The sequence below is a fragment of the Amblyomma mixtum genome, chromosome 8 (genome assembly GCF_055824585.1).
Source record: "Amblyomma mixtum isolate Tamu chromosome 8, ASM5582458v1, whole genome shotgun sequence".
NCBI classification, from domain to species: Eukaryota; Metazoa; Arthropoda; class Arachnida; order Ixodida; family Ixodidae; genus Amblyomma; species Amblyomma mixtum.
The window spans coordinates 61,010,354-61,019,346 of record NC_143019.1 but is presented as its reverse complement, the minus strand read 5'-3'; positions in this window follow the sequence as shown (position 1 = coordinate 61,019,346).

Here is an 8,993-nt window from a genome sequence, read left to right as displayed (position 1 = left end):
GAGAGATGAGGAGGAAGAGGGAGGGCAGGGATGTTAACCAGAAGGGTGTTCCCGTTGGCTACCCTGCACTGGGAAAGAGGGACGAGGGTATTGAAAAGCGAAAGGGAGAAGAGGCGAGAAGCACCATCACAATTTATCACTCAAACAAGTCGCTCTCTGGCAACAAAACAGTACACCGTATATGCCGTTTGGAATTCTACGTTGTTGTATCGCCTGTGGCTGGGAGTGGCTTACTCGCCCCTCATCGCAATGGCAGACTCTTCTGCCTGTGAGAACTGCTGGTGCGATGAGACAATTTAGCACCTACTTTGGGACTCGGCAGCATTGATAGTCCGCGTGGTTTCCTTTGATACCACAGTGTCCAGAGTCACGAAGCAGGTGTCCAACTGTCTCTTCGCACCAGGAGTATATTGCACCCGAGCGGCGGAATAGTATATTCATATAATTTGCCCAGAGAGTTCTTTCTGTGCTATTCTCAGTTCGTCTAATATATGAATTATCTAAACGTTAGGTCAAGCAAACGTCACCTGCATTAACGTTTCGAACTGGCAAACACTATTTCTTGCCAGCAGTTGACATTATCACTCCCTGTGGCAAGTACTCATGTGTATGGTGCTGGCTTATAGCGAGATTACGTCTGAGCGCGTAGCGACGCCACTGAAAAAAAAAAGTGACGTTAACTACGAAACGTAACATCTTGCGTGCTAATTTAGCACGCCCTATAAAATCAGTCTTCTTTTTTTCCGATGGTAATTTGCTTGCCTATCAAATTGGCGGTTAGATCCAAAGGCGAAAGTGAAGACCTTAAAATCGCTTCATACTGGACGGGAGCTTGAATACAAGACCTACTGAACTACAGACCTGCACATTTGGCGGGGTCCTATGGAGCAGCGTGCGCCAACTTTCGTTAGCTTATTGGCCGTTGAGGGCGCTCGGTTGACCTGTTCGTCTGCTGTCATCATCATCATCGTTTGCCAATTTGAGCAAGATATTTGATACATTTGTTTCGCCTTCTTCTGCTATCTTAACATCAACGATAAAAATATCCACAATGACGACTTTTTCCGCTCTGGATGAGTACAAAAAGCGTCTTTCTTTTTATCCGCTTTCTTTTCGTCAGCACCACCGTGCCTAGCATAGATAAATGGATGTTAATGATTACGTGGACAAACGACGAAACTGCCTTCTTTGAAATAAAATGATGGAGGAGGCCATCTTGTTCAACAGGTATAATGTGGCGCCACGCTTCCCGTAGGTGTCTTTCCCTAGCGGCAAAAGGCATGAACTAGAACATGCGCGCTGGAGCAGTGCCAAATGTGCAGGTCTGTAGTTCAGTAGGTCTTGCTTGAATATAATGATGAGATATATGCCAAGATCAGAGGTCTTAGGAAGTGTGTGTCGGGACCATCGGAAGGTACAGGGTGAATATAGGAAAGTATTCATGTTTTGTGATACAGAGTTGATTCACCTTGAATTGAATTATCGTGGCCAACGAATTAAATATATCTCAAGAGGCTAGAAACAACTCTCTGGGGGTTGCTCGTAATTTGTTGTCATAGCTTGTCCTTATCACACAATATCTATGCTAGTTTTTCTGCTAATTTATTATAGCTCCGTAATGAATTTTTTTTCCATTTTGTTTGGACGAAATTATCATTTCTTTACATACCTCTCCGTTAAATTCTCCATGAACTGTTGGGCTCCGTAGTTATTTGTGTAAGACATATTTTTGTCCACACCTACCAAACCTCCTCGAACTTTACCCTAGCCCATCCGAAGGCCACTGGAAGCTAGCGTTGTCTGAGAGGAGGAGGGGAGAAGTATTACATTAAGTATAAAACATTCAAAACGCATGCGCTTTGACATTTTATTTTTTTTCTTTTCGTTTCATGCCTTGCTCGTTGAAGACATCTGACTCGTTGCGTGTATGTCTCGTTCCATCGAACTATGCTAATGAATGTTTCGCAGCAGCAAACAAACCATGCGCATTTTTAGACGGCTCGGTTTGAAAGCGCATCGAAAGAGAGCAATGCGAGGAACGTTCACGAGCTGGGCGAAATTATTCAAATGCTATTCGCCCATATTTTTTTACTGCCGTTTCCTGCAGGCGTTTCAGCGCTTCGGATCAGAGTGTTACAATGTGAACTGTTCGGGCGCACTCGCAAGCCGGACACGACAATCCCGGATAGTTTTCAGTGCCAAACCTTGCATAGCAACAGGGTCAGGGCGGTGCGATCACGCAACCCTCGTGCATCAAACTCAATACGGCTACTGTGCCTTTTGGTGAAAGAAAAATAGAGAACCTTCGAAGCAGCTCAAAGTTGTTTGTTGTTATTTCTGTTTTGCGAGGTGATATACTGCAGGATTGAAAATGCGATGAAAAGTAGTTCTTTCGGGCACTGTGCAACACGAAGAGCAAATAAATACAAGCTTGCATATTCACAGAATATATTTTTCTTTCCTTCTCCCTTCCTTTATCTTTCCTGGTTTTTACTTACTTCTCGGTTTGCTTGCTTCTTGCTTTACTTTTTCTTTCTTCCTTTATTACTTCCTTCCTTTATTTCCTTCGCCCATCCTTTGTTTCTTTCTTTCCTTCTTTCTTTCTTTCTTTCTTTCGTTCTTCCTTTCTTCCTCTCCTTCTTTCTTTCTCTCTGTCTTTCTTTATTTCCTCCTCCCTCTCTTCCTTCCTTCCTTTCTTTCTTTTTTTTTCTTTCTCTCTTCCTGACTTCTTGCCTTCATCCTTTTTCTTCATTCCTTCCGTTCATAATTTCCTTCTTCCCTGCTTCTCTTTATTTCATCCTTTCTTTTTCGTTCCTAGCTTTTAAATCCCCTCTTTGCTTGCTTCTTGCTATCCTTCTTTCTTCGTTCCTTACTTCGTTCTAGCTATCCTTCTTCCTGTCGTTCTTCCGTGCTTCCTTGCTGTCTTTCTCCCTTCCCTCATTCGTTCCTTGTTTCCTTTTCTCGTCCTTCAATCCCTCCATCCTTCCTTCCTTCCTTCCTTGCGTCCTCCCTTCCCCTTTCTGCTTTGTTTGTTCATTTCTCTCTGTTTTCCTTTCTTCCTTTCTTTTGTCCCTCCTTTTTTCTGTCTTCTCTCTTCTTCCTCACTGCGCTTGTTTTCTTTCTTATTTTCATTCTTCTTTCATTCTTTCCGTTTTACCTCGTGGATACTTCGTTGGTGTCCAGAAGGAAGCACCCACTTCTTCATTCCCGCCATTGACCAAACGAAACGTTTTGTTTGGGCAATGTGCGTGTGTGTACGTGCGTGTGTGTGGGTGTATGTGTGTGTGTCTGTGTGCGTGTGTGTGTGTGTGTGCGTGTGTGTGTGTGTGTATGCGTGTGTGTCTGTGTGCGTGTGTCTGCGTGCGTGTGTGTGTGTGTGTGTGTGTGTGTGTGTGTGTGTGCGCGCGCGCGCGTGCGTATGTGTGCGTGTGTGTGTGTGCGTGTGTGTCTGTGTGCGTGTGTGTCTGTGTGCGCGCGTGTGTGTGTATGTGTGTCCGTGTGCGTGTGTGTGTGTGTGCGTGTATGTGTTTGTGTGTGTACACCTGGCAGGTTTTGATGATGTCACAAAGTCACGTGACAAAACAATATCCCAATAACGAATGACGCGGTAACACCGGCAATACTAAAAAATCCACAGAAGGGCGATGAAACCTTGCAGCCAGCCGGTTTTACCATTGCCCCAATCACTATGCTTCAACCTATTGGAGGAGCAACAAAAATGTGGCTATTATAAAAACAGAAAACACTGCTTCGAGTTGCTGCACCGTCTACACATATCCATAAAGAGCCAATCTGCGAGTAAACGACCTCGCGTCGCTAAGCAGCACACGGACAGCTTGAGGCGTGTCTGCGAGTGTGAACACAGCTTTCCTGACGAGAATTTCAACCTCGTACTCCATTTCTCGAGCATCTCGCATTTCTCCGATTTCGCAACACGGTCGCTGCGCTGTCAGCCAAGAGTAATTATAAGCAACTTGCTTTTTCTCTTTTGGCCTTTTTTATTCGTTTTCATCTATTCCTCTTGGGCTCTGCCAGGAGTGGACGTCAAAGGGCAAGAGGGGAGTTGAGCCAGAGCAGCTTGGATTTATGAACTACATGAAAAGAGCGAGTTGTACAGAGTGCTTTCTATTAGAAGAGGTAACTGGCACCCTACCAGCAAAAAACTGTCACTCAGCTTACATGTTCGGACAAAGTTACTTGAACAGTGGCTACGATCTGATGTAATTCCTTAGGAGAACCTCTCCGCTTAAACGCACCAATCGTTGAGGGCGCGCATCACCATCTTCTTATATTTACCCTCTACTTCCACTCTCTCATTCCACTTATTCGTTCAAACGCAGCTCCTAAGACTGGAAAATGCTCACATTTCTTTAAAGGCAGCTGCAACTCATCTCGCCACGTTTCCCGCGCAGAAGTACTAACCACGAGATAAGAGTGCCGGGACAGAAGACAGCGCTGGAAACCTAAGACGAGCGAAAAGTTTGAGAAAACAGCTCCCGGACCACATCCGGTCACACGGCGGAAAATAAATTGCCGACGCATCTTTCCGAGCAAACTCGTGGGCATTCTCCACTCGTCCCCGTGTCTGTTTACAGATACGCACCCCGTGTGTGTTTGCTCTTGGGTGTGAACGGCGAGAAACTGACAGATGGTGAGCCTGCAACGACGCGGACAAACCAACACCCGCCATGCAAGAAGACGAATGACGGTGCGAAGAATTCGCGCAGGGAAAGCACAGGCAGAAAAAAATGATACCTTTTCTCAGTGGCACTTTCCGGATTGCCTTCTTCTTCTTCACCATATGAAAATGGCACTTACCCACGTGGGGGGATTGGCCAAGGTACGGAGGTGAATGCCAAGGGGAAAAAAGCGGGAAAAAAAGGCTAAGTAAAATAGTAGAATGTTTGAAATTAGAAAATATGTATGAATTGTTAAAAATCTTGAATAAATAAACAAATTAGATATTTCGGGAATAAAATAAAATACGCTTTTTGGACATTCGGTGGAAATTTATATGGATTTAACAGGGTAAGCGACCAGTTGCAATGATGTAATCATGAAGGTAGCCGCAAATAGTGCTTAACGGGAATCCCGTGGCGCTCGCACCAAACGAGAGCAGAACGGGTAGAGACAAAGGGAGTCCTAACTTCGAAAGAGGGACCTCCAAATACTGTTTTCTCTGAAATGCGAACCGCCGAGAAGAGAGGAGATAATGGTCAATTGTTTCAACTTCTCTGCATGTGTTACAAAGGTTTGTCGTAGCGAACCCGCATCTGCATAAGTACAAGTTGAGGTGGGGGATTCTGCATCGCAAAAGCGTCATGGACACTTCACACTGCCTTGTCTTACATGAACGGACATTCCATGGGAACTTTAAATGTTGAAAGTCCACAGTATTCAGCAACGGATCACCCAAGCTGGCTGAGATATGTTGGAATCGCTGGAAACGGGAGGTCTCCAACATAATAAGGTGCGGTACGGGATATATTACAGGGGCAGTGAGAGCTGACCTTGCCAATAAATCAGCCACCTCGTTGAAATAGATTCCCGAATGACCAGGTACCCAGACAAAGCGGACCTCCCTTACTGTGCGCGGAACAAAAAAACCTAAGGGAACGCATCAATAGAGAGGTGCCGGAAGTTTGTAGAGAGACTAAAACTGAAAGGCAGTCTGCAAGGATAAGTACCCGTGCTACATGCGACGGAATTTTAAGAAGGGCCAAACCAAGTGCCAAAAACTCTGCAAAGAATACAGAAGTGTAATCCGGGATACGAACGGAATAGCTGAAAGCCAGATCCTGTAAATATATCCCAATTGCCGCCTTCTCACAGCTCCCTGAAGCATCAGTGGAGAGAACAGCATGATGAGGAAAAAGCCGTAAGTGCTCAGCCAGAAGACCATATAGGATATTCGCGGGCATGTGTTTTGCATGGGACGGAAAGATAAGGTCGTAATAGAAGACGGGATCAGCTTGCGTGTCGGCAACTCGTTGCAAGGAGGTCAGATCGACCTGAAGCGGGGCCAACAGGTTCTGCGTAAACCTAACTTGCGGGAGCTGATAACGTGGCCAGTGAGAAGAGAAAAACAGGTGTGGGTGGGATAGAAAAATGGGAGTATTAATACCTGGGGCCGGGTCAAAGGACCTTGTTGCGTATATGGTCGTTTTCCTTCCCCTCAGTTCCCTTACCACAGTTTCGTTTTCTTCCCAACATAGCTTTCTCATTTCTCTCATCTTCGCTCTCATCAATAGTCAATAATAGTCAATAAGTTTATTTTCCAGGTTCAACTGGAGGGTTTCCTGGCTAAAAGCTGCCTGGGCAGCTTGACTGGGTCCAGGAAACCCCTACAAGCAGTAGCACACAAGCGGCACAAGAAATTTTTCAAAACCAGTCAAACATACAGTAGTAGATTAAATACATAAAAGACTCGACACATATATACATTGACCCGAATAATGGAAAATAAAAAAAGATGAGAACACTGAAATGGTTATAGATATGTTGAGGGAAAAAGTACATTAACAATGTACTTGTAATGTAACAATATAACAATGTAGAAGTAGAGGCACGGAATGAGATTTGTACAAAATATTTCCGCAGCTCAGCTTTTTTATATCCCGTTCTATGTTGATATGTGTTTGAAACATGGGGCGGATTTTAAGATAACATTTGTAATTTATAATCAGAGCGAAAACGTGGTATGTTCCATGAGTTAGTACTTCTTGTATGTATGTTAGCGCGACGCGTGTCCAAAGATGATAGGGCCGAGTAAAAATTGACAATTGATGCCGTGGAAAAATACATGTTTTGCAATAACTTCAATAACTTCATGACTACCTTGCGCCCCGGCCTCTTCCACCCGGCCACCTTTCTCCCCATTTCCACTCAGCCTACAATCTTATCTCTTTCATATTGGACGGATTGACGACTGGCCGTGACGCTAGACGCCTCGCTGTAGAGCACTGTCCGGAAGCTTCTAAACGGGGAAGGTCGGAACAAACGGCGAATGAATCGGATTATAGGAACACGCAGACCTTCACAAATCTCTATAGGCCGTGAACATGGTGACCACAGTGGTGTCAGCGCAATGTAGTAGCGTGGATTGCCGACCGAGTCCGAGCAAGCAGGTAGAAGTTCTTGGCATCACTCTGCGACAAATATCGGGCACAAGAGAATTTCCACAGGTCGCGTGCTGATTCAGAACTAAACTGGACTTCACTGCGATGGGAAACATATATAAAGGGGGTAAAAAAATGCTCAGAGAAGCACACAAAACCCTACATGTCATATAGGAACTTTGTCTGCGCGCTCTTAAGAGACATTCAGTGGGTTGGTTTATGTGTGCATCCTAGAGCAAAAGCTCTGCTTCACGGCCAAAGATGTAAAAGCTGCTTCATTGCTGAAGCATTGGCCTTGAATAAATATGTATTGCCTCGACTGGGATTCGAACCCGCGGCGGTGCGAACAGATAAGCTTCGCTCGCCACTGCACGAGAGCACTATGGGCTATCGCCGCAGCCGATCAGGCCTCGCGTTGTTGTTGTTGTTATAGTTGCCTCAAAAACGATGGCACATACCCACGGTGGCGGATTGGCCAGGGTTTGGTGCCTCGTGTTAATATGCGACACACGCTCGCGCTGTGCATTGCGCATCGTCGTCTTCATCTACTTCCATCTACGGCGCAAACAGATCAGATCAGCTTAACCCCGATCAGATCTTTATCTTAGTCTAATATCGACGCCAGACGTGCCAATGACCCAACAAAACAAAACCATCAGCCAATCTGGCTAAACACATGGTTTCGCTCATCAACTCGGTTTAACTGTATTAATCCCGCACCAATTTTTTTTCTTTTACGGAAGTGGCAAGGCTTTATTATTTTGCCATTCTTGTCATCTCTGTGCAACAATGGCACAACACCTTGATGAAGTTGCTGTTCCCATGCTTGCTCAGCACAACCTGGAGCAAGATTGGATTAAATCGCTTTTGCAAGCGATTCCCTTTCCCATATAAATTAACATTAAAGCAGCGGCCAAACTTCGTGAAACCTTTTTGCGCGACACCGGGGCGCGATGTGCTATACCAGACATGCACACCACAAACGCAGATTTGATTTATCCCGCATTCTGGCAAAAGAGCATGCCGACTACGTCCTCCTCGCCTCTGCACCACTGCCGGAATGCAAATCAGTTTCAGGGATGCTGAAAAAAGCGCCTTTGTGTCATGCCTTTTTATTGCATTCTCTTGGCTCATTAATAACCTGCGCCCGGAATAATTCCCTCTCACGCGATAGCGTGTGCCAGCTCATCTGGCCATTAAAGTCAGTTCTCAGTGCGCTTTTAACTGTCCACTCTGTTCTTTGCGGAAAAGGCCGGCTGTGATACCGTACGCTCATTAATTTTCCCAAGAGCTAAAAAAAAAGTGGCAAAAGCAGTTCATTATTTTTTACTGAAACCGAGTTGCATTTGGGCAGCCTTATACAGAAGCGCGCAGGATAGTTATCATTCCCTTCTGCCAGGTTATGGTTTCAAACAGAAATCCCCTTTGGTGCCATGCAAATTGGGTATGGCGCACCGCATCCCGTTGCTATGCAGAGAGGTTTTGCATAGGGCAGACTGGGTGCTTTGTTGAGGTTTGCTGAAATAAGCAGAAACTTCCCCGAACAAAGCGGTTTATTCCTACTTCGTTAAACCTTGTGTGCTATCGTTAACCATTCGTAAATGAGCCCGCGAAATAATGAACGTTTTCTGTTGTAATCGATCCGTCGTAACCACCAAGCGACAGCGTATAAAAACAAAGGCATTCGAATAAGTAATCCCTTTGTATTAAACTCGTAGAGCCGAAATGAAGTGCTTGTCTGAAACGTAAGATTTTTTTTCTGATATACTTTTCTTTGTATTTTGCTTTCAGAAGAGCATTTACTTCCCACTGCAACGAGTACTGGTTCAGCTGCGAGCCAGGCCTTGTCATGTGAAGCTTTTTCCATCGTGGCCA